Source organism: Rattus norvegicus, chromosome 3, assembly GCF_036323735.1.
Source record: "Rattus norvegicus strain BN/NHsdMcwi chromosome 3, GRCr8, whole genome shotgun sequence".
Taxonomy (NCBI): Eukaryota; Metazoa; Chordata; class Mammalia; order Rodentia; family Muridae; genus Rattus; species Rattus norvegicus.
The window spans coordinates 97,380,230-97,403,261 of NC_086021.1; the positions used below are offsets into that span (position 1 = coordinate 97,380,230).

A 23,032-nucleotide genomic window follows, 5' to 3' on the forward strand; every position below is an offset into this window, starting at 1 on the left:
GCTCCGCCCGCGGCCCCCAGGGCTTCAGAGCGGCTGCTCATCCACTTCCCGGCCGGAGGGGGCGCTGCAGCGCCAGCCCTCGGCCCGCCCCTACGCGGCGCTCGGCTCGGATCCGCGCTGGCGGGCGGCGCCGCGGTGGTACGTTCCCCTTAGTCGCCCGCCCCCTCCTCCGCGGCCCTCCCCGCCGGTGGTAGGTGCCGGAAGTGCCGCCATTTTGGGGTGTTCTGCTCTGGCAGCGGCGGCAGTGGCAGAGGCGGCGGCGGCGGGACGCGGAGGCTCCCCCGGGATTCAGCCTCAGCAGCGAGGCAGCGGCGGCTGCGGAGGCGCAGGCAGCAGCTGAGGCAGCGGCAGGCTCAGGTGCAGCCGCTGGTGAGTGCCGCGGCCCCAGGATAACGGGCCGCGGGATGGAGGGAGGGAAGAGGAAGGCTGGAGGGAGGCGCCGCGGGGCGGGTCCGGTTCGGGCGGCTACGGGTCACAGGGCCCTCCGGGCGCGGTCGCTCCCGGTTCCCCGCACTCCGGGGACAAGGCCGCGGACTGCTCGGAATTCGGGGCCCATTCGCGTCCGCCTGGCGCGTGCCCCTGCTCCCAGGGAGACCCGCCCTCCTCGTGGCCTTGCCCCGGATCCCTTGCCCTTTGCCTTCACTCTCCAGGCCTCGAGGGCTTGGTTCCTGCACCGCACCCGAGTCCTCCTCTTTGGGTCCGCTGTGCGAGATCCCAGCTGTCTGCCCTAGATGCTGCTTCCCTGACCCTGTCGCCCCACGTGTTCTTCGTGCCCACCCCTGGGGGTGTCCCAGATTCCCGCCCCTAGAAGGCAGCGCTTTTCTCGAACCTCCAGAGCTCTTCCAGTTCTCGCCCTGGGTCTGCTTTGGCTCGCCCTACCCCCCACATCAGGTGTTCACCCAGTCAAGGCCTAGTAGCAGGGCTCGAATCTCGCAACCAGGAGTGCGGACAGCTCTTGAATGTGCTTGCTTCGCTAGGTACCAGGCTTTGGAATTTAAAATCGCTAGTGACTCGGTTGTGGTGGTTCCGGCAGGATGTTGTTTTAATTCTCTCAGACCATTGCATATGCTTTTAAAGAGCTTTTCATTGGTTTAGAGACTGATTCCCGGGTGAAAGTGAGATTTTGGTTAGAGCTTGTTTTAGCAAAACAGAATCTCCTTCTGGTCCTCAGTTAATGCGGTATAAAAGCTGTTGAATAGTTTTAAAGAGCATAGAGTCGGCTCATAATATCTGCATTGTTAGGAGGTTACAAACTCCTTTGCACACTTGAAAGGAACTTAACCTTTAAAAGCTCTGTTTAAAAGCTCTGTTCTCTGTCTTGGATTTGGTTTTAGTTGCACTTTTTTACCTTTTCCACAGTTTGTTTCTTTTTAAAGAACGTTATCCTTAGAATGACGTTGTCTTCAGATGGAATCGCTTAGAGTTCTTTCTGTTTTTGGCATTAACAAGTGTACTTGGAAAACCATAGAGGTTAGAATGGACAAACTGCAGCTGCACTGATTTTTCTCTCTATACTAGTTTTTATATTAGTAGTTTTATTGACTGAGAATTTGGCTTCTGATCGTGACCTAGAGAGGATTGAAGTCGTACTTAGGTAAAGCAAAGCTGGAACTTTCAGCTGTTCCTTTAGCCGACAAGCTTATGGGCCCTCTTGGTTCCTTCTCTACCACCTGTTTCTCTTAAGAATGGCTCTTGGCTCCAGAGCATAGGTCTCCACTTCTCTCATTCTTACCCTTTGGGTTTTCTTTTCTCAAGGATCCATTAGCAGGAGGGGCTGTTACAGAGAGTTGAGCTGGTTGTTTTTTTTTTTTTTTTTTTCCCCAGTGCCTAGGCTTTCTCACAAAGGAAAGTGACTTATTTGCCCAAGGTTATTATAGCAAGTGCTTTTAAAACACCTCCCACCAAAGGTTTGCTTGCTTTGCCTTTTTAAAAAAAATTCACAACACTATCATGAGCAATGATGCACATTTAAGATGTGATAGAATGGAAAGGGCTCTGGGCTTGAAGTTAGAAAGTCTACATTTATTTTAAAATCTTTTTGCAGTCGGTTACTAGTTGGTCAAGTCATTCTCTTATTTTAATCTTCACAGTCTTCTAGGAGTTGGTATCCATTTCACATGGTGTTAGTTCCCTGTGAATGTACCTGTGGGCTGATGGGCAGATAGTGAAAATTGGAGCCAGGATGACTTATTTTCTAAAGATACTGCATACTTTTCTTGTTACAGAACTGCAGATTCATTATAAAACATAATTCAGATGGGAAGGAATCTTATCTTTCAGACATTGTTGTTAAAATTGGGGGGGGGTTCAAATTTACACCCCCCCTAGGGTCTTCCTATGTAGTCCTGACTGGCCTATCTCTCAAGTGCTGGGATTATGGTGTACACCACCACATCTTTCCAGATGTGTCTATTATTTCCATCTTTCTTTTGTTGGTGTGTTGTTTCTTGTGGTGTTGGGCTTGAAGCTCTTGGCCTCCCACAGTTATAGGTTTGCTGTCTCCCACTGTGGTTTTCCCTAGTCCGCATCCTTTTCTTTTTTTTCTGTGGGTAAGATCTTCATTTTCTGCAGTTCAGGCTCACCTTGAAGTTCACTGCAATTCTGCCTCCATTTTCCAAGTGCTAGATTACTGGTATATGTCACCGTGCCTGTCTTGTACATGGTGGAGAAGCATTGATCATTTACCAAAGTACGCTCATCCTATTCAGTTTGGTCATGTTGCCCTCTTCCCCCATCTTGAATTCCTGACCTCTTGCCTCTGTCTCCCAAGTTGTAGAAAAACAAGTGTGTCACTACACCCGGCTGTGATGTAACTTTAATAGGGGGTTAGGCTTGGTTTCTTTTACTAACCACATTTTATTCTTAAGTCTATGGTGTTTTGTCAGCTTGTTTGTGTGTATGACATGTGTGTACTGTGGGTGGTTGGGAGGGAGGTCAGAAGAGGGTGCTGGAACCCTCAGGAGTTAGAGTTAGAGAAATTGTTGTGAACCACCACAGTGATTCAAACTTGGATCCTCTGAGCTATCTCTTCAGGTCCCAGCCACACTTTAAATAATTTTAAATAATGATTTGTATTTAATAGTTTGTGCTCATATGAGATAGGCCAGTAGATACTCCATTCAGCTTGGGAGCAGAAGAATCTCTCATTTAAGCATGTGGGTCAGAAGAAAGAGAAAATTAGCAGAGACCTAACATTTATTGTGTATAAGTTCAGTGTTTGTGTGTGTGTGTGTGTGTGTGTGTGTGTGTGTGTGTGTGTGTGTAGCGGGCTGGCGGGGGGTTAGATGAAGATTGGGGTCTGTTATTAGATGCAGAGTGTGGGTACTAAATTTGGTGCCCTTCCTTTTACTGCCCAAGCTTCTTAAACTTTGTCTTCCTGAGAGACTGGACCTCATAAGGAAGTAGGTTGATAGATGGTAGCAGTAGTGGATGCCTTGGGGAGAAAACAGCTGCCATTTAGAGGAAGTAAGAGCATAGGCTCCTCTGCCTCCCTAAGACAGGGTGTCTCTGTGTGTAGCCCTGGCTGTCCTTAAACTCACAGAGATCCACCTGCCTCCCTCTGCCTTCAGAATGCTGGGATCAGAGGTGTGTGCCACCACCATCCAGATAGCTCTGTGCTCTGTCAACCAGCAACTATTAGGATTTGATTAAGTTCTTTCATCTGTCTTGTAAAAAAAAGGGCTTTTTTTTAAAAAATACAATTCATACACCTTATAATTTATCCATTTAAGGTATACAAGTCAGTGATTTTAAATTTAAAATTACTTCTTTTGTTGTTGTTTTGACAGCCTGGCTTTGTGGCCCTGGCTAGCCTCAAACTTACGGTATAGACTAGGCTGGCCTGCCTTCCAAGTACTGGTATTAACAGAGATGTGTCACATACCTGGGCTGTTTTTGTTTTTATTTCTTTGCTTACAGGTCCAGTATCCCATATTCTAAATGCTTGAGGCCATAGGTCTAGAGGTGCTCTGAGGTTTAAGGTGTTTGTTTTTATTTTTCTGAGACAATGTCTCATTAGCTCAAACCAGCTATGTAGACCCAGCTGGCTCATACAGAGATCTACCTGCCTCTGCCAAGTGTTAGGATTAAAGGCGTGTTTGAAATGACCAACTGGGGTTTGGTTAAAAAAGATTTTGGGGGTGGGAATATTTACATGTACATAATGAGATGCCTTGAAGTCCTAAAATAAGCTTTGTTTAACTATCCTATATTTTTTTTACATGTAGACTGATGCGCCCAGCATATATGTATGTATGTGTGTTCTCTCTCTCTCTTCTCTCTCTCTCTCAACACACACACTCTCGCTCAGAAGTAGGCTAGCCAGCTTATGTGGTAACGGTGTGTCTTAGGAGGGTTTTATTGTTGTGAACAGACACCATGACCAATGCAAGTTGGAGCTAGCTTACAGGTTCAGAGGTTCAGTCCATCCAGGCAGGCATGGTGCAGGCAGAACTGAGAGTTCTACATCTTCATCTGAAGGAAGCCAGGAACTGAGCATCCTTAGGCAGCTAGGAGAAGGGTCTCCAAGCCCCCCCCCACCCCCCACAGTGACACACTTCATCCAACAGGGCCACACCTAATAGTGCCACTCCCTGGGCCAAGCATATGCAAACCATCACACTGTGCTTGAAAAACCCTCATGCTAGTTTTGTAGCAGCTATACTAGTTTATTTTTAATTTATTATGAATTTTGACACTGGGCCTCCACTATGTAGCCTTGGCTGGCCTAGAACTCAAGTAGATAAGGCTAGTGCCTGTTTCTGCTTCCTGAGTACTGGGGTTAAAGGCATGTTCCACCTGGCTATTTTAATTGTGCATTCTTGTGTTTGTGAAGAGAGAATGAATAGGAATCTGTATGCCACTTGTGTGCAAGTGCCCATAGAAGCCAGAAGAGAGCATTGGATCCCTCTGGAGGTAGAATTACAGGCTGTTGTGAGCTATCTGATATGGGTGTGGGGAACTGAACTATATCCTGATGGAGCATGAAATGGTCTTAATCACTAAATCATCATGTATCCCAGGCTAGTCTTGGATCTGCTATAAAAATGAGGGTGACTTTGGAAGTTTCCCCAGCCTTCTAAAGGCTGTGATTTCAGAGGTAAATCACGGCTATCATTTTTTTTGTGATACTGGGAATTTAATCCATACTCAGAGCTTTGGGTAAATAAAGCAAGTACTCTGCCAACTGAGCCTCATCTCAGGCTCACTTAGCCATTTCATTTCCCATCAGCAGTGATCAGCATTCCAGGTTTTTCGTACTTTACAACACTTGTTTCTGTGATTTTGTTTTAAATGGGTCTCTGTGTTGGTGTGTGCTTGCTGTGGTACAATGTGGAAAAGAAGCCAGAAGACAATTTTTGAGATTCAGTTTTCTCTTACCATATGACTCTTGGGGAGGGAGTTGGTTCTTTCTTTCTACCAAGAGGGTCCTTTGGAACTCAGGCCATCAATCTTAGCAACAGGCATCTTTACCTGCTGAGCCATCTTCCTGGATCTTGTATCCACAGTATTTTGATTTTTTTTTTTTTTTTTTTTTTGGTTCTTTTTTTTCGGAGCTGGGAACCGAACCCAGGGCCTTGCGCTTCCTAGGTAAGCGCTCTACCACTGAGCCCCAGCCCCAGTATTTTGATTTTTATATATTATTTTTATTTATGTGTATGAGTGTGTATCTGTGTGTCACATGTGTGTACCCACCCATGTTGACCAAAAAGGGTACTGGATGCCTAAAAGCTGGAGTTACAGGTGGTTGTTGTGAGCTGTCCAATGAATAGCTGGGAACCAAAGTTGGGCTTGGGTCCCTTGGAAGAGCACAGCAAGCATCCTTAACTGCTAAGCCACATCTTCAGCCCACTATCAACTTTTTGTTTTGTTTTGTTTTGTTTTGTTTTGTTTTGTTTTGTTTTTTCGGAGCTGGGGACTGAACCCAGGGCCTTGCGCTTGCTAGGCAAGCGCTCTACCACTGAGCTAAATCCCCAACCCCCAACTTTTTGTTTTTAATTAAAAATTTATTTAGTTTTATGTATGTGTATTTGCCTGTATGTAATGTATGTATGTGTGTGTGTGTGTGTGTGTGTATATGCATGCATGCATGCATGTATGCACATCATATTTGTGCTTGATGTCCTTTAAGTCAGAAGAGGTAGTCAGAGCCTCTCGAACTGGTGTTACAGGTGGTTGGGTACTAGGGAACTAAACCCAGGTGCTCTGGAAGAACAGAAAAGTGCTTTTAATTGTTGATTCACCTCTCCTGTTCCTATTTTTGTTTGTGTGTGATGTTGCTACATAGCCTAGACTGGTCTCTGTTATAGTCTGCCCCCTTACCTCCCCTTTTAGTTTTGCTTTGATTTCAAGACTGTCTTTTGTATCCCAGGCTGGACTTAACTTGTGGTAGGGGCAGGGATGGCCTGAACTTCTGGTTCACTTGTCTCCCCTTCTCAAGAGCTGGGGTGGCAGATGGCAGATGTGTACTATATCATTCACACACACACACATACACACACACACATACACACACACACATACACACACACACACACACACACACACACACACACACACGTACATATATGGTTCTGGATATTGAGTCCAGATTAACACCCCCCCACACACACCTATTTTACATTTTGTTTTGTGCCTTGATACAGGATTTTGTCCCAGGCTGTCCTCAAATACTATTTGAGGACATTAAATTCTTTATTTTATTTTTTGTTTGAGACAAGATCTTTCTAGATATTCCTGGTTGTTCTGGAACTCTCCTGTAGACCAGGCTGACCTTGAACTCACAGAGATCCACCTGCTGCTTCCCAAGTGCTGGCATTTAAGATATGTGCCACTATGCCTGGCTATCCTCCTTTTCTTACCTCTTTAAAAAAAAAAAAATGAGGGGTTGGGGATTTAGCTCAGTGGTAGAGTGCTTGCCTAGCAAGCACAAGGCCCTAGGTTTGTCCCCAGCTCTGAAAAAAAAAAGAAAAGAAAAAAAAATGAGATTCCAGGTTCAACTGCCCTTTGCGCCTCAACCCCACCCCCCAAACCCCATACCCCTTTTTTTTTTTTTTTTTTTTTTTTTTTTGTGGTTCTTTTTTTCGGAGCTGGGGACCGAACCCAGGGCCTTGCGCTTCCTAGGCAAGCGCTCTACCACTGAGCTAAATCCCCAGCCCCCCATACCCCTTTTTTTAGACCAAATCTTCTTACTTTGTAGATGGGGCTGGTCTGGAATTCATTGTCATCTAGATTGGTCTTATTTAAACTTATTTAAATCTATCTTTCCCCTCCCCTCCCCTCCCCTCCCCTCCCCTCCCCTCCCCTCCTCCCCTCCTCTTCTCTCGAAGCTGAGGACTGAACCCAGGGCCTCAGCTCCTAGAATGCTTGCTAGGCAAGTGCTCTTCCACTGAGCTAAATCCCCAACTCCTATTTGATCTATCTTATTCTGTCTCCCAAGTTGGAATCTTAGGCATGAGCCCACCATGCCTGACTTTCTTAGTTGAATTTCTAACAGGGTCCAGAGTTGGTTGCTGTTGATTTACCCACTCTTTTGCTTGATATGTCTTGGCACACAGACATGGCCAACAGGACCAGACAAGTAAAGTAGAAACAAGAAAAGTTGGATAAGACCTGAGACTTTCTATAATTGAGAGTTGATGGTTTGTTTGTTTTTTTTTTTTAATGGAGGTATTTTGTTAATTGAGATTCCTTCCTCTCAGATGGCTTTAGCTATGTGGAACTGAAATGAGACTACCCAGAACAATTTATTTTGATTCTATTCTTTTCCCTTATCCACCCAGTACTATTCTTATCTCATGGGTGAGTAATGCAGTTCAACCAGGTAAAATAAGCTACACACACACACACACACACACACACACACACACACACGTAAAGGGCCTATGGCTGTACTGCTCATAGACAATAGCTACTACGTGTTCCTTTCATTCCCTCTTTTGAGGGTATTTTGATTTGTGTATTCCTGTGCCTGTGATGTGGGGTAAGATTCTTTAGTTAAGCCCAATTCATGACATTTAAAATGTCTTAATAAATAAGGTGCTCTTCCCCCATAGAATTGTTTGTGTATATGTATGTGGACATACTTGTGATGTCATAATGTGAAGGCCAGAGGACAATTTGCAGGAGTCAGTTCTCTTCTACAGATTCCAGGGATTTAACTGTAGTTAGACTTGGTGGCAAGCATGGGTGCCCCATAGAATTTTTTAATGTACTGATCCTTGTGAAGTACTTGATAAATAATGGTTTCTAGACCCATCCTTATTTCATATTTACATCTGTTGATAGGAAGTCTCTGTGTTCACAGAAAACATAAAAATACAGTTGAATATATTGAATTTGTAGCAAGCTACTAAGGGCTTGTTAATAGTTTACTAAGTGGTAACTAGTGTTAAGAGTTGGGCCTGCTGGTGGTGGCTCACACCTTTAATCTTAGTACTTAGGAGGCAGAGGCAGGTGAATCTCTTGAGTTCAAGGTCAGCCTAGTCTGACCTCTGCCCTTGCAACCTCCCCACCCAAAAGAAAATAAAAATACACAAACAAAAAACAAAAGCATATAAAATAACCTGTCGTGGAAGCTGTCTGTTGTAGTGTGTCCCACAGTGTACCCCTCTGTCCACACATCTTTGCAAATGTTCATTACAGTGAGTCATTGGTTTAGTTCAAAGTCTCTGACTTCTGTGGCACCATCAACATTGTATGCTCACCAGTGGTTCTGTTATTGTCCTGTGCCAAGGGGATCCTGTAGCTTTGGACTAGCAAGACTAGCCCTTTCACATGCTCCAACAGTTTACAGGTGAGGTAGATTTTGGGGTGGGCCAATTCAAAGCCCTGGATGTGGGCCTGGGTGATAGGTAGCTGAGCTGGTCAGCCGGGTAGGGAGTGAGAAGTGGGAGAGTAGGGGGAGAGGGGGCATGACCAGCTCTCCCATTCTCATCCTCTTGGGGTGGCTCACTTACTCCACTCATGCCTCCAGAGCCAGCTCCAGTGTGCTGCCCAGTCGAAACATAGGGCCCCCTCTCCCCTCTCCCAAGTACTGCAGTGGACAAGAGGTGAGGGCAGTCCAAGGACTCTTACAGTGTCAGGGCTGGCACATCTCTGCTTTCTTTATCAGGGCCAGCTCTAATGTGTTGCCCCAGTGAGGAGCAGGACTACCTGGCTCTCCCAACTATAGCAAGTGGCAAGAAGGATGAGGGCATCACCTCTGAACCTACAATCTCATGCTCCTGCCACTCACCAGCTGCAGTACTTGGGGGAGTGGGCCCTGTACAGCACAGTAGAGGTGGCCATGGTGGAGAGGATGCAGGTGAGCCTGCCGTACCATTTATGTGCTGTGAGGTGGTGTGGGCATAGGGGTAATGGACCCCTGCCTTGACCCACTACCTTAGGCAGTTGGGTGAGCTGGCCCAGAGAGCCTGAGCTGTCTGTTGAGGTGTTCAGTTTTTAGTGTTAGGCTCTTAATTTTGTAAGGTCGTTGTCTGGATTTATGTAACATTGCTGTTCTTCAGCAAAAGAATTTCCAGGTTAGGAACTGTTGCAAGTTTCTATTTGTTCTTTTAATTTTTGGTTTCCTGTGAGGTGGAAGCAAATTCTAGCAGAGAATAGAGGAATGTGATACGTGGTGTTAATGTAAAGCAATTTATAATCCATTCTGAGTAGACCTTTTTTTGTTTTGGACCTGACCTTATTTGGATATATATTAAATTTTTCTATTATCTATGTCTGTGGGGTGGGGTGGGGAGATGGGTTTCTCTGACTGTCCTGGAATTCTGTAGACCAGACTGGCTTTGAAATCAGATCCCACCTGCCTCTGCCTATCAAGTGCTGGATTAAAGGTATGTGTAACTACCTACCACTAGGCCGGAACAGATCATTTGGGCTTATTCCCAGTTTCTTGTGGTTGCATCTTTTGTGTAGGGGATATATTCTTTTCCACTAATCTCCTGTCCCCACACACTGTAGTCACCTAGCTCAGCGTTTCTTTCCTGGGTGAATTCTGTCTGTCTTGGTGATGCTGACTTCTGTATTTGGTTATAGTGGGCTAAATACATAGAGAAACCCTGTGCTGTTTATTAGCCATTTGCTTTACTCTGACTGCAGTCAGAACAAGAGACTTGGAGGACTAAGGAGCAGAGGGATAACATGATAATGGTGACTACTTGAAATTTACAACCATTTGATACTGTTGAATCAATACTGGTTATGGAAATAAGTTATTTAAAGTTGTGTAAGAGGCTTTCTTCAAGGATATTTCACTAGGAGCTATTTATATGGTAAAAGATTATTTGTTAAGTCTCTATTTCTCTTTTTGTGGTACTGAGGGAAACCAAGGTCTTGGCCATGTGGTAAACAAGTCTATATACTATTGAGTTCATATCCCAGGTCCTCCCTTGTTTTCGAACAGAGCCTTACTGAGTTTCCCAGGTTGTCCTTGAACTCTTAGTCCTTCTTCCTCAGTCCTCTGAAGTAGCTAGGATTTCAAACTTGGGCCATCAAGCCTTGCTAGGTCCCTATTTCTTAGGTAGTAAAAGAAGCAAGCATTAGATTTTGTTTGTTTTTCAAAACAGGATTTCTCTGTGTAGCCTTGGCCTGGAACTTGCTCTGTAGACCAGCGTCGCCTTGAACTCGGAGATCTGATTACCTTCTGAGTGCTTGGGATTAAAGAGGACCTCCACTGGGTTGCAAGCATTACATTTTGTATTTAGCAGTATTCTTCAGCTTCTCCCTGCTCCTAATAATTCAATTCATATTTGCCTGTATTCTAAAAATACATTTTTTATGTCTGGCATGGTGGCACATAACTTTAATCCCAGTGTTTGGTATACTAAGGCAGGTGGTTCTGTGAGTTCAAGGCCAGCCTAGTCTACATAGCAAGTTGCAGACCAGCCAAAGTTACATTGTGAGACCCTTTCTCAAAAAACAAAACAATAACAGTAACACTTTATTGCATGTAGGGGCAGGGTGTTGCACAAGCCATAATGTATGTGTGCAAATCTAAGGACATCTTGGTGTAGTGGGTTCTCTCCTTTCGCTCTGTGGCATGTTGAGGGGCTGAACTCAGGTTTACGGACTTGGCAGCAGGTGCCTTTACCTGCTTAGCCATCTCACTGGCTCTTGTTTGTCTTTTTTCTTGTTCATTCCTGTAATAGCTTATGTGATATGAGTTCATATTTTATTAATAATAACCTTCATTTAAGTAAAATTTTGAGTTTTTGAGGAACAGAAATCACCCTATGTTTATTGTATTTTTTTTTCCTGTCCCGTGACACAGCCACAGCTCTAGAGTGACACAGCTCTCCCGTGACACAGCCACAGCTCTAGAGTGCTGGCAGTGAGCACCCAGAGTGCCTCAGACTTGATTTTACCAGTAACTGCTGGAATGTATTTTTTTTTTTTTAATATCTTTTTAGGGCCCTAGTCACGCAGTGGGTTAGTGTGTAGTATTTATCTGTTGTCATCATTTAGTACAGGCTTTCAGGCATCTAGGCAGGCTGTGGTGAAGTCAGGATTCTCTCCCCTTCCCCTTTCCAACACTGGGATTATAGATGTGAGTTACCACTTGTGGCCTCCCTTCAAGTTTTTGTTTGTTTTTGTTTTTGTTTTGTTTTTTTAAAGATTTATTTTATTTATATGAATACACTGTAGCTGTCTTCAGACACACCAGAAGAGGGATGGTTGTGAGCCACCATGTGGTTGCTGGGAATTGAACTCAGGACCTCTGGAAGAGCAGGTCGGTGCTCTGAACCACTGAGCCATCTCTCCAGCCCCCCCCCCCCCTTTTTTTTTGACACAGGATTTTTCTGTGTAACCCTGGATGTCCTGGAATCCCTCTGTAGTTCAGGCTGGCCTTGAATTCAGAGATCTGTTTGTCTCTACCTCTGCCTCCTGAGTATTGGGGTTAAAGGTGAGCACTATCATCGCCCACCCTTTTTTTTTTTTTTTAAAGATTTATTTATTTATTCTATCTAAGTACACTGTAGCTGTCTTCAGATACATCAGAAGAGGGCATCAGATCTCTTTACAGATGGTTGTGAGCCACCATGTGGTTGCTGGGAATTGAACTCATGACCTCTGGGAGAGCAGTCGGGTGCTCTTAACCACTGAGCCATCTCTCCAGCCCCATCATCGCCCACCCTTAATGGCTGCTTTTTATGATTTGTTTGTTTGTTTTAGATATACATGACTGACAATAGTATTGTTCCTGACAGGAAACTTAAATGAGTCACTTTGCAAAGTTTTCGTGAGGCTTGTGGGACTCATTTTTTTGTTAAGTAACTCATTTTAAATGGTTTATCCCCCCCCCCCCTTTTTTTTTCCCTTTTTGGGCCAGGGATTCTCTGCAGTTTCTGCTATCCTGGACCCCCTCCTGAGTGTTAAGGTAGGCAGCCAGCTTTATTTATTTATTTTTCCTCTTGAAAAATGCTAATAGGCTTGAGTGGAACACAATAATGTAGGTTGAATGTCACTTGAGACTTAAATAAGGGGTGACGATGTGTGGCTGTGTCTCATAGATTGGTGGAGCCTGTCTGGTGTGGATGCAGTAATTTCATGAATTATCTGTATCACAGTGTTTTTCTCTTTGAGAAATGTTAATGAGGGAAAGAAGGAAGCTATGAAAAAGACAGTTTAGCATTTCTTTTTTTTTTTTTTTTCCTTTTTTCTTTTTTCTTTTTTTCAGAGCTGGGGACCGAACCCAGGGCCTTGCGCTTACTAGGCAAGCGCTCTACCACTGAGCTAAATCCCCAACCCCCAGTTTAGCATTTCTAATTTGATTGTTTTTAGTTTTTATTTCTTTAATCATTTTGGTTTTATTAGTAAATAAACTATACCAGAGAAATGTGAAAATCCCTCCCCCCCCCCTTTTTTTTAAGACATTACACTACATTACTCTGACTGTCCTGAGCTCACTATGTAGAACAGGCTGGCCTTGAACTCTTACAGACTCAGAGTCCTGGCTGTCCTGGATTCTCTTTGTAGACCACCCTGACCTAGAACACAGAGATTTACCTGCCCCTGCCTACTGAGCTGGGATTAAAAGTGTATGCCACCAGGACTGGCCCCAAATCCTTTTAATTTTAATGAGCAGGGATTAGAGGTATACAAGGAATTTGTATACAGTAAGGTATAGTTTGCAGTTTAGAAAAAGCTATAAAATGTTTCCTGTCGGGTCAAAGTATGATTGTAAGTATATGTATAGTGCTGAGAACTACTTTGTTTAAACTCTATCCATAGAGCAGATTTATAAATGACCTGTCTGTTTTGTTTTCCTTATATCTGGGGCAGTGTGTGTGCAGTATTGAACTGAAGGATACACATAGAGGAAGCTTACAGTCCCTACTCTTTACTCCTCAGATTAGGCTTTGCACAGAGTAGACATTTGCTCAGTGCTCCATTATCTGGTACAACGAAACTTCATGTTTGAGACAGTTCAGTGTTAAAGACTAGGGAGAGGAAGAAAACTGACTTTAAGTTACTGTCTTCTGAAGACAGAGTAAAGCCTAAAACAACTTTTTGGAAATAATGTAAGCAACTTTGTTTTGAAAGGTACTGACTGGGGCTGGGGATTTAGCTCAGTGGTAGAGCGCTTACCTAGGAAGCGCAAGGCCCTGGGTTCGGTCCCCAGCTCCGAAAAAAAAGAACCAAAAAAAAAAAAAAAAAAAGAAAGGTACTGACTACTGCATTGGCTACAATTTGTGACATGAAAGCTATGTGAGGCTAACTCAGAGTCAGAAACAGTCAGGGTTTTGACTGTTTTATAGTGTGAAGCGGGGGTCTTAAGTTCTTTTCCTTTTCTCAGCCAAGGTAAGATTTTTTAAGGGAAGTGTATAAACCACAAGGAAAAAGGACTTCTCACATTTTATAGACTAATATCCTTTTTGTTTCTAGATTGTGTGCTATTAAACTGATGTAGCAAAATTGCCCTCTAAGCTTGTCTTCCTATTCCCTTTTCAAGTTTATGAGGAATCATGAGAAGACACTTTATTACATATTCATTGTTTTATTGAATACTGTTTCTTTTTAGTAGCTCCTGGACATATTTTCAGGGCAATTAAAAAAGAAACCAGCTTGCAGACTTCTTTACTAAACTAATTTGGGTTCTAGATGGAGTTGGGAAACTAGAAACAGCCTGTGAAACCAGCTACAGCAGAATTTAGGTGAGTAAATGACCCCAACTGGATTTTGAACTGCTTTTCTTTTCTTTTCTTTTTTTTTTTTTTTTTCAGAGCGGGGGACTGAACCCAGGGCCTTGCTCTTCCTAGGCAAGCGCTCTACCACTGAGCTAAATCCCCAACCCTGAACTGCTTTTCTTGATGCCTAATTCCTACCGTTTAGCTGACATTATAATCACTTTTGAGCCATTTTTCCCCTTTTAGCTTGTAAATTTGAGATTGCTGTTTTACTTTATAAGATAAAGGTTTTCTGTTTTGTTTTCAGAATATCTTGCTAATAACATTTATCGTCAGACTCTAAACTTGTTACTATTTGAGATCAATGATAGGCTATGGACAAGAGGACATTTCTTAAGTTTTTCAAGATATTTTTCTCGCTTTCATGTCTTTGTAGCTTTGATATTAAATATTGTTGCAATGAAATCATGTGCTATTAAATTATTATTGTAGTTTTGAGATAGGAATCACCCCCCACCCCCCACCCCAAGCTGAGGACTGAACCCAGGGCCTTGCACTTTCTAGGCAACCACTCTACCACTGAGCTAAATTCCCAACCCGGAGATAGGATTTCATTGTGTAGCCTTGACTGGCCTAAAGCTCTTAAAGATTCTCCTGTCTCTGCTTCCCAAGTGCTATGATTAAAACTGTGTCATCTCATCTTGCTACTATTTTTTCTAAACTTAATGTTCATTTAACTGTTGTAATTTCTGTGGAGTAAGAGACATCTGTAGAAAAAAAACTTTATAGTGTTCCAAGAAGCTTACAAATTAAAATGTTTTCTGTAGAATTCTGACCACTTTATTTTTCTGAATAAACTACATCCATAGAGCAGGTTTTCTTTTTTGTCTTTTGTTTGTTTGCTTGCTTTTGTTTTTTCCAGACAGTTTCTCTATGTAACAGAAACTTGGCTGTCCCAGATTCAATTTATAGATCAGGCTGGCCTTGAACTCACAGAGATCTTACTGCTTCTGCCTCCTGAGTGGTGGAATTAAAGGTGTGTCACCATGCATGACTGCCCTGTTGTTTTTTTTTTCTTCGTGTGTGTGTGTGTGTGTGTGTGTGTGTGTGTGTGTGTGTGTGTGTTTTCCCTACATATATGACTTTGCACCTCATGCATGCCTAGCATTTTCAGAGGCAACAAGAGATCCTCTAGAAACTAGAGTTATAGACTGTTGTTTGTTGATATGTGGGTGCTGGAATTAAACTTGGGTCCTGGAAGAGCAGCCAGTGCTTTTAGGCTGCTCAGCCATATTTTCAACCCTGGAGCTATGGGTTCAGACCTCAGTAACTTCAAATTCTCGTGGGTCCTATGCTGCCTTTTGATCTCTGCAGACACCAGAGTTCTGCAGACAACACAAATGTTGTGGACATACATGCATGTAGGCAAGATACTCATATCTTAACTATAAATAATAAATGAGTGAATGAGATGGACTGGGATGTAACTCTGATAGAATGTGTGCCTATCTATAGGTTCAATTCCCAGTATGACAAACACTAGAACAAGAACCCAAAAAGGGGGCTTCTGGGAGCTAAATGACATTGTACATTGGTCGAGAGCAGTACTTAATCTCATGTAACACAAACCTCAGATACCGGGGTGATGTGCACCACCAGTATCTGACAGGCTGATATGTTTCTAAAAATCATGTAAGGAAGCTAAAGTTTCTTGAAGTTGAGAGAACTTTAAACTTGATTGTTGTTGTTTGAGTCAGTTTCTCTGTGTAGCTCTGGCTGTCCTGAATTCATTTTGTAGACCAGGATTGCCTCAAAGTCAGAGATCCACCTTCCTCTGCCTCCCTGAGTGCTGGGATTAAAGGTGTGTGCCACCACCCCTCAACTGAGCTTTAAACTGGTACTTACAATGCCAGCACTTACATAACATGGACACTGTGTGAAAGGAAATGGAAGCATAAATTGTTGAAATGTCGATTTAGTTTCATTTCTTGTTTTGTGGAGGGGACCTGGGGGCATTAGGTTAGGGTCTTGCAATATATCCTACCTAGGTCAGTGTCAAGCTGGAAGTAATTCTAAGTCAGCCTTTTAGTGCTAGAATTACATTATAGCTGTGTGATACCATACCCTGTTTTTATAAACAGAGGAGAAGGATTAGTCTTGAAAATCAGAGTCTTTTAAGAAAGAGCTAATGATAATTTTAAGTATTTATTCAGAATTGTATGCTGTGTGGTAGTACTTCTTAAAAGCAGTGTACTAAAGAAAAGTAGATCAGCATCCTGAATTTTGAGATCGAGAACATCAAAAAATGCTTTCACAATAGAAAAAAGCCTGCTGGATCCACCCCCAGGAATCCTAGTGAGTCTCTATGGCAACAACCTCCTTGCTTACAACTTGTCACTGTGTAGCTGTCACTGGGGTTCAAAGAAAAGCCAGTATCAAGAACTGGGTGGTATTAACTACTGATAAGATGCTGTTGCACATTTGCAATGTACCAGAAATAGAAAAGAAAGTTTAAGGTTTTAATTTCTTTGTTCTGTTAACTAGAAGCTTTTAAAAAACCTGTCTAATTATGGCAAGATGCATCAGTGGAAAGTGGGTGGGTGACGAGAAGGTTAGAAATCTTAAGAGAATTTTCTTTCAGTTTGCAACTGAGGAGAATGAAATGCTGTACATAGAGGCAGAGGCAGGATTTTAGTCCAGGCCTTTAGCATTCCCTTCTGTGCGATCTGTCTGTTCATTATCTCTACTTTCATAATGACATTTCAGAGGTTAGGGACGAGATCATGCAGATCCTGGCTAGAAAGCCACTGTCTCTCCCTTCAGTTTTAGATTGTCTAATTGGTAAGAGCTCCATTGCTGGAGGTATTCTCCCTTTTTAAAACGTTACATTTCTAATGCTTATTTTCGACATGTACCTGTAGACACACATGCATGATGGTTGTCTGTGTGGAGGTTAGAGAATAACTAACTGGGGGAGGTTAAATTCTTTTCTTCAACCATGTGGGTTCTGTGTTAGGTTGCCAGGCTTAGTTGCAAGGGCTTCAACAGTGAGCCATCTTGCTGGAGCTCTAAGAGAAGTCAGTTTCTGTGGATTTTCCATTTAAAACTAGATGCTTGTTTTGTTTTTTGTCTTTTTTTTTCCCCTTTGTAGATAAGAGTAATTTTCTCTCTTTTTAAATTAGGGTAGTTTATCTCTACTTAAGTCATGCTTGTCAGTCATGAGAAGACAGGTAATTCTGTAAGGGAATTATATCATGCCTAGACTCTAGAACTTAGGAAAGATAATGCCATATTTGGAATAAGCCAGTCTTTAATAAGTAAGAAGGAATATGTGATAGTGCTATATTAAGCTTAATGCACTTTTTTAATAGTTAATAAGATGAGATGACTGTAAGCTAAAGAACTCCACTCTCTAAAAAAGGCTTCAGTGTTTGTTTTTTTTTTTTCCTTGAGCCAGTTTCATGTTGTCTAGTCTGTCTTCAAACTTAACCATGTAGTAGATGTGGCCTTAATTCCTTTCCCTGATCTACCCTCCAAAATCATAGGCTTACATTATCTATCCTGACTCCCTCCCACTCCCACTTCATCTTTCTCACAATATAGTTCTCTCTAGTCTGGAATTCCCTGTGTAGAGCAGCCTTGAACTCCCAAGATCTACCTGCTTCTGCCTCCTGACCTCTGGGACTCTGGCATGTGCCACCACACCTGGATTTGGAATATATTTAAAGCAGAGTCAGAAACCAAACAAGTTGTTCTGTGTTTGTGGTCTACTTGGGTGTTTTCATTTTTGTTTAAAGGGTGGGCACATCTAGCCTGTCATATGTCTGAAATTGTAGTACATGGCAGGCTAAGGCAGGAGAATAAGGAATTGGAGGCCAATTCCAGCTACATAGGAAGTTTGAGGCCAGCCTGACATATGTGAGAACCCTCTAAGGAATATAAAAATTAAACTAAAGTGGGTACATTTATTTTTAAAATACAGGGTTTGATGACGAGTTAAATCAGGTAATTACTAGAGTCGTCTACTAAGGAAGGGTCTTTAGGTCCAGTTTTGATTGCCACATCATACATTGTGCAAGTCATCTGGGACCAGTGAGTGTTTCAGCTTTAATTCATGCTTCTTGTTTAAAGCTGCTTAGAAAGGTATAGTAGGTTAATATTCAATGTTATTTATATCTTTTACCTTAAACAAGCACAGACGTGTTTATTTTTTGTTATAGAAAACCAAAGTGAAAATGCAGTTGGCAGTCTTGCTGTCTTCAATAGAGTAGAGAGTGCTGTAATTAAATGTAGAGAGGCTAGGAATGTTTCCAGTGGTTATAGTGTTTATCTAGCATACAGAGGTCCTTGGTTAGACCACTAGTACTATAGGAAGGGAGGGAGGGAGGGAGGGAGGGAGGAAGGAAGGAAGGAAGGGAGGAAGGGAGGAAGAAAAGGTGATAATTTATTATTCAAGAATCTTGTATGTGTAGCTCAAGCTAGCCTCTAATTTAGGATGCTCCTATCTCTGTGTCTTGAGTACTGACTGGGTTATAGGTGTGTGGCAACAAACCCAGCTCTGAAGTTTCATGGATCTTTTTGATCCAGACTTTGATCTTCTACCTTTGGTCCAGTCACTATGCGGCTCAGATAATTCTCAGACTTTTAAAAGCCTCCTGCTTCTGCCAATGCCTTCTCAGTTTTGGCTTTGTTGTTATTGTTTTTTGTTTGTTTTTTGAGGTAGGGTGTCTCGTACCCCAAGATAACTTTATACTTGCTATGTAACTGGGTCAGACCATGAACTCCTGAATCCCATGCTTTCCTCGTCCAAGTGCTCCCATTCTTGGTGTTTTAAAATTTTAAGATTGCAGAAGTTGATGAACACAGTACTAGTCTTGTATTCAAGGTAATTAGATAACTTTAGTTGTTAGATGCAGTTGTGAATCTTAAAATCTAGCCTCTTCCTAAAATGTTCCTTTCTCTAACTCTAAAATATAGTTAGTCTTATTTGACCAATGAATTTTCTTTTGGACACAAGATCTCCCCAGTAAGATGGACTGGAACTATCTACCTCTTTTTATTACATTTATTTATGTGAGTGTGTGAGTGCCAGTGGAGACCAGGACAACTTGAGAGACAGTTTTGTGTGTCCACTATGTCGTAACTTGGCACCTTATTCAGGTCACGGGGCTTTGTGGCAGGGTTTTTTCCTCCCTCTTACCTGCCAAGCTTTCTCACCAGCCCTGTCTTTTTGTTTTGTTTTGCTATTTGAAACAGAGACTTGCTGTGTATTCCAGGCTGGTTGGGAACACTTAGTAGATTAGACTGGCCTCTTAATTTGTTATCTTCCTGTCTCTGTCATCTGAATGGATGCTAAGATTATAGATGATTACTGGTATGTGCTCCCACACTTCCTCTCCTTGAGTTCTTTTTGGGTAGGTAGGTGGATTAGGTATTGTGACTTTATTGGTTTCTTAGTGAAATAGGGTGTATTTGTTATCTCTTAACTCTTTGTAGTCCAAGTAGTTCTTCGGTGATAGAGGGACGACTGGGGTTTGAACCCTTGGCTTCATGTATGTAGTAAGGCAAGCGCTCTACCACTGGGCTTCAGCCCCAGCTGTTCTTTGTACTTTCTTCCTTTTTTGTCTTCTTTCTCTTTTCTAAGATTTATTTATTTATTTATTTAACGTGTATGAATGTTTGTTTTGCTTATATGTAAGTCTGTGTGCCGTGTGTGGAGCACCTATGGATGCCAGAAAAGGGCATTGGCCTCCCAGGAAGTGGAGTTTATTGGAATCCCAGAGATTAGTAGTACTGGGAATTGAATCCTGGTCCTGTCAAAGAGCAGCCAGTGCTCTTAACTGCAGGCCATCTCTCCTGTCCTTACCAGTTCTTAAAGCTGGTCCTGCTAATCTTACACATCTATTCTTACTCTTTAGTTCTGGGGCTGGCTATCTGTCCTCTTACCCTTTCTTTTTCTCGTACTGGGGATTGAGTGTATACTTCTGTTTTCTGTTACCAGGATCAGCTGATACTGTGAATTCTAAATAGCCATGTGCTATGAGCTTCTAGAAAACACCATTTTCCCTACCATATTTGCTATATTGTTTGGTCTTTGTCTGTGCCTTCTTTTGATTGGGCCCACACTGGTATCCTAAAGGGTATTTTAATACCTCCTCCCTAGTATCCTTTACTTGAAGCCTCCATTTACAGGTTGATTCACAGTGGGAGAGAGCCATATTTGAAATTTATTTTTCTGATAATGTGAATTTTTTTATCTTTCATTTCTGTGCTTTTTATATTTTTTGTGCCTCTTACTTGAGCTTTCATCTTATGCATAGCTGACTATTATGTCATCTTTAGGACTACAAAATAAAAGTTAGAAGATTTTAAAGTTCTCAGAATAATGTCGCCCACATTGCACATATGTCATATTTTGAATTTACTAGCTAAGCCTCCAGATATGTGCTTTATATACAGTATGTTCAGCATACTGACTTAGGTTGCTATGAGAACCTAAAAATGTTAAGGCTTAAATCACTAAGTACTTTTTTCTGTTTTAGATAAAGTAAGTGTGTGTGTGTGTGTGTGTGTGTGTGTGTGTGTGTGTGTGTGTGTAGGTCCATCCATGATCCCATTTTATCCCTGTATCATTATGTGCCATGTCCATCTGTGCCTTCATCAACTAACCCCAAGGTTCTCAGTATATGGTTCTAGGTGGCCTGGAACTAACTCACTTAGGTAAAACCAACTGGCCTCATAGAGATCCACCTGCCTCTGTTTTCTCAATGCTGATATTAAAGGCATGTACCACCATGACCAGCTTTTGTTTTGATTTGTTTTGATTTTAACAGCTTCTCTATTAAGTAGCTCTGACTGTCCTGGAATTTACTGTCTAGACCAGGCTGGCCTCAAGTTCACAGACCTCTACCTGTCTCTGCTTCCTGAGTGCTGGGAATTGTGCCACTAGACCTGGCCTTGCTTTCTTTGAGATAAGATCTCAAAGAGCCCACGTTGACCTATATAGACAAATCTGGCTCCAATTTTCCTGCCTCCAATTCTCAAGTGCTGAGATAAGGTATGTATATGCACAGCTAATAGTTTTCACTAGTTGAGGTACAGAACACTTTTTGTGTTCATAGCTTGCTGTCCTTGCTCATAGCTCCGTTTGTTTTTTTTATTTAGTTTCGTTCATTTGTCTTCTTGTCCCACACCGAACAGTATTGACCTGTGTTACTTACTTTGTCTTGAAACAAAGTTTTATTATACTGTAGTCTAAGCTAGCCTTTAATCAAAATAATCCTTTTTGCCTTCTGAGAGACAGGCATGGGTCACCAATTCTGTTTACTTTTTTTTGCTTCAAGGCAAGAGTAGAATAATAAACAGGGGTGGCCTCAAGCTTGCAGCGACCTTGCCTTTACCAACAGTCTATTGGGATTATAGGTGTGCCCATCTTGACCAAGCTCCATCGAAGATTCTAAAATCTAGTTTTAAGTTTCTCCTGACACCCCTCCCCCAATTGGTGTGTTATGCAAGTATTTTGTGCATAATATAAGGGAGCTTTCGGGTTATTGGAAGTATCTATTAGTTACAAATCTGTGGGCCTTCAGCATAGAGCTCTGATACGGTCTTACTCTATTTTTCATTGAGGAAATAGGTTCAGAAGAAGAAATGACTTGCTAAGTCAATGCGCTATAGAGGCTTATGGCCTTTTTGATTTTGAGATTATATTTTAATTATCCTTGCTGTATGTAATTATGGACTTTTGTGTTTAATTTTGCTTAATTGCTTACACATAGCAAATATAGTAATACACATAGTGATTAAAGCTGTGTTCCATAAACTACAGCATAGCCACCATAAGCTACTACTGTAAACAACCTAAGCCATTAACACAAAGCTGTGCAGATCTTACAGATTAAATACACAAGACACTACATATCATTAGGAGACCAGTCAGTGACGCGAGCACTTAGCGTGTCTGTTCTGTGATAGATGAGTGTTCTTTCAAATAACGGGGTTGTTTTTGGTATGTCAGGTAGCAGGGACAAGATTTTGTACTTGAAAACTATGCAGTGGGATTAAGAATTCAAGTTTGCTGTTGTTCCATTTCATTATCAATGAAAAAGAAAAGTTCAAAATCCCAAAAACTTACTTTGCAAATAAGAAAAGTAAATATTAATGTTGAGCTATTAGGTCTTAATTTGACATTTTCTTTGTAAATTTTAGGGAAAAGTTTGGTAGGAGGAGAGTGCTACTTAGGAGTTTTAAGATATCCTCACCACACATTTACCTGTGTCTAGAAGCTAATACTCTCTCTGAGCACTTCCTTTGCTGGCAGAATGATAGAGTGTTTCCTGACCAAGGACTACCAAGTCATCAGTATTTCTAGTCCTACTTGTGTGCTTCCAGGATGGCCTTGGAACTTAGTACTACTGTGGGTGACTTTGAACTCCACATCCTCCTACTTCTACCTCAAGTAGTTCTTACTTTGTTTTTGCTTTGTTTGTTTAAAATAGTGGTTTGAGATTTATTCAAAAGATTAGTAATCTTGGAAGTAGAAGAATGTTTTCCTGAATAATGTGGTAGGTGAGAAATGTTTGAGTGAATATTGAATTTGCTGTCTTTTAGAGTGTGTGTGTGTGTGTGTGTGTGTAGAGAACTGCTGAGTGCCGGATTACAGACATGATCAGTTTCATTTTTCTTTCTTTAGATTGTTTTTCTCTAAAGTAGGTAGGAACTGTAAGTAATATGATATTAATCTCATAAAACTGCAGAAAACATTTTAGGTTGAAATTGCAGACAAAAAGTCCAGGAACAGAGGAAATTAATAAGTCTATTCCAAGTCTGCATTTCCCCCACGTTGAAGACACTGTAGGTGAACTTAGTGAAAGTGTACAAGTGGGCTCCATGGAATAAACTCTTAA

The 23,032-nt window shown here is 42.1% G+C and overlaps 1 protein-coding gene across 13 annotated transcripts in view; it reads left to right on the forward strand.

Moving 5' to 3' along the window:
• Nucleotides 1–177: 177 nt before the first annotated feature.
• Nucleotides 178–23,032, forward strand: part of Celf1 (CUGBP, Elav-like family member 1) — a 74,847-nt gene continuing 51,992 nt past the window's right edge. For 6 of the 13 annotated variants that reach the window (XM_039105411.2, XM_039105414.2, XM_039105416.2 and 3 more), the window contains exon 1: nt 211–369. The gene's annotated coding sequence lies outside the window, so the exon portion shown is untranslated. Of the gene's footprint in view, nt 370–12,687; nt 13,543–13,663; nt 14,154–23,032 lie in introns of those variants that run through there. The other 7 variants (XM_039105417.2, XM_039105419.2, XM_063284144.1 and 4 more) reach the window with 5 other exon arrangements.